The sequence below is a fragment of the Hipposideros armiger genome, unplaced genomic scaffold (genome assembly GCF_001890085.2).
Source record: "Hipposideros armiger isolate ML-2016 unplaced genomic scaffold, ASM189008v1 scaffold_380, whole genome shotgun sequence".
NCBI classification, from domain to species: Eukaryota; Metazoa; Chordata; class Mammalia; order Chiroptera; family Hipposideridae; genus Hipposideros; species Hipposideros armiger.
Window position 1 is genome coordinate 1169443 of NW_017731730.1, and position 2781 is coordinate 1172223.

At 42.1% G+C, this 2781-nt stretch overlaps 1 long non-coding RNA gene across 3 annotated transcripts in view; it reads right to left on the reverse strand.

The window, feature by feature from the left end:
* LOC109393465 (uncharacterized) overlaps positions 1-2781 on the reverse strand; it is a 125430-nt gene that overhangs the window by 19812 nt on the left and 102837 nt on the right. For 2 of the 3 annotated variants that reach the window (XR_002126264.1, XR_002126263.1), the window contains exon 4: positions 15-96. The exons of the other annotated variant lie outside the window; for it this stretch is intronic. This is a non-coding gene — a long non-coding RNA (uncharacterized LOC109393465). Of the gene's footprint in view, positions 1-14; positions 97-2781 lie in introns of those variants that run through there. 3 annotated transcript variants of the gene reach the window in all.

Genomic DNA, 2781 nt, shown 5'->3' on the forward strand with positions numbered 1-2781 from the left:
GAACAGGAACAGGGCAGGGAGGCTCTGCTGGTTAAGGCGCTAGGCGGGCTCCCAGGGAACAGACAGCGAAGGCAAGAGGGCTTCCACAGGGATGACCTGAAGGCGAAGGAGGAGGAGTGTCAAGTTTTACAGAGACAGAAATGACATGAATCACTCACATGGGGCCTTGTTTGTGAAGTCTGGAAATTACAGCAGCTCTTGGCCCTAGGAAAAGTTGGTATAATAAGACAGTCCTTTTCAACAAAGTGCTTAGTAAAAATGGAAAGACTCAAGCCTAAGGGGCTGAAAGTCAAGGAATACAACTGAGTTCAAGAAATGTACTGAGTTCAAGAAATGTACAGAAGGGCCGGCCGAGTGGCTCAGTTGGCTAAGAGCTCGCTCAAGAGTTTGAGCTCTGAGCAACAGCGGTTCGATGCCCGGCCCGAGCTGAGCAGCCGCTAAGCTGCCAATAGGTAGCAGGATGGCTCAGCTAAAAAAGAAAAAAAAAGAAAAGAAATGTACAGGGACTAGACACATTTAGTAAGTTCCTGTTATGTGGGGTACTGCCTACATTATTCCATTTAACCTTCAACACCCTTGAGGATTATGATGAAGCATACGTGTTGGGCAGGATATCACACTGCCCTGTTTAATAATGGTGCTCAGGAAAGTGCAGTATTACTGCACAAATAGGGGACCCACTTCTGAGCAGGAAGGGGGTTCTTCTTGTTCTATTGTGTACACAGCTAGTGGGAGTGCAAATGGGCACTGCTTTCTTGGAGCAAAACCCAGCAATAGTATGGAAACTTACCTTTGATGTTTACAGAATATGGGTATCACAAAAATATAGCAACAAGGATGTCCTTTATGTTGCTAATAATATAGAAAACATAGAGATGACTCAATTATATAATGAGATTAGGTAAAGAAATTAAGTCCAGGAAGAGTAACAAGTATGATAAAATACTATACAATCACTTAAAATGGCTACGTAAAAGAAAAATGAAAGATGTGGTGAAAGAATGTTTGTACTTCATTGTTGCATGAAAGAAGTTACATAAGAGTGTGGATAGGACAATATAGCACATTGGGCAGAGTCTCCTGATTATCTCATTCTAAAGCATGTTTTTCCTTATACCAAATAAAATGTCCATTGCAATTCCTTGAGACTCAGCTCAAATGTCCCCTCCCTCCAGGAGGTTTTATGGACGCCTCACCCTGGCTGGCATTTCTCTTACCCTCTTCTGTGCCCCAGAGCCCTTGTTTTGACCTCCCTTTTGGAATGCCAATCCTCCAAATTATATTATTCGTATGTCTTAATTCTTCTACTAAAATTCCAATAGACTTCTTCCCTTTAGTTGCCTGTAAAGTCTTTGAGAGTTTACAGAATTCATCTCTCAAGTTCCTCTTTTATAAACAAAAATATATGTTCTTTCGGAGCCTAAGAGCTCTGTTTCTCTCCTGGCTCCTGTCCTGTTGAATGAAANAACTGCTGTTGCTCAGAGCTCAAACTCTTGAGCGAGCTCTTAACCAACTGAGCCACTCGGCCGGCCCCCAGGAAGAAGTTTCTGTTCGAGTCCAAAGGCAGAAAGAAGATGACGTCCCAGTTCACAGGCATGATGGCAGGAGGAATCCTCTCTGACGTGGAAGAGAGTCAGCCCTTTTGTTCTAATCAGGCCCTCAACTGATGGGATGAGGCCCACCCACATTATGAAGCACAATCTGCTTTACTCAGTCTGCTGGATTACATGTTAATCTTATCCAAAAACACCCTCACAGAAACACCCAAGGTAATGTTTGACCAAATAGCCGGGCACCCCATGGCTTACTCAAGTTGATGATCAAATTCACCATCACCCAAAACTTAACTCATGTCACCATTAGTGACTATGAGGTGCGGAAGCCCTGTTGATTCATGTCCAACCGATCTGGCTGCTAAAATATCAACTCTAATTTCATCCCATTTCTAAGGAAATAAATCCCAAAACCAGAGGGAAGCAGCAGCTGCCACCTCAACTCTATCACATACAATTTTAGACCATTTCCTTGGGACAAGGTAGAGCATGGCATACTGAAAAGAGCTTGGATTTATGATGACATGACATGGGTTCAAACTCCAGCCCTGACAGCTGTTAGCTGTATCACTTTGAGCAAGTAACTGAACAATCCTGAATCTTGGTTTTCTCACTGGTAAAATAGGATGACAACACCTACCTCACTGTCCTGTAAAAAATAAACGAGATCATTCAAAAGAGTGTCTGAAAGGTGGTAGCCCATGCCAACATCTCTATAATGTGCCTTTGAAATGGGAGACCATTTCACCGCAGCCAGAGGGCACAGGGTGTGTTCTCGTCATCTTAATCTACTCCCAGCATACCTGCTACATGAACACGGAAGGGACAGTGAATGAATAAATGTATGCATGAATTTGGGGTCCAACCAATTGTGAGCTTTTAGAAAGAAGATACAAAATCTTGTCTTCCTATGTGTAATACAATGCTCTGTTCACATATGAAACTTCCAAAACTGTTTTATGACAGGTTATCAATGTTTGAAATTCAAAAGGGAAGAGTTTGCTCATGAGCAATTCACGTCTCAGAGATCTACTTTAGAAAAATGTGTGACTATTAGATATTCCTTTTTTATGTCATTCCCCTTAGTGTGTCAGAGATTATAATCACATCTAATAGCCTTTTGTTATGTTCACACCATCCATCCACATTTTCAGTTCAATAATTCACCCACTACTGAAGTCATTACCTCTCATTTGGAGGAAGGGAATAATTCTGTTTCATTCCAAGA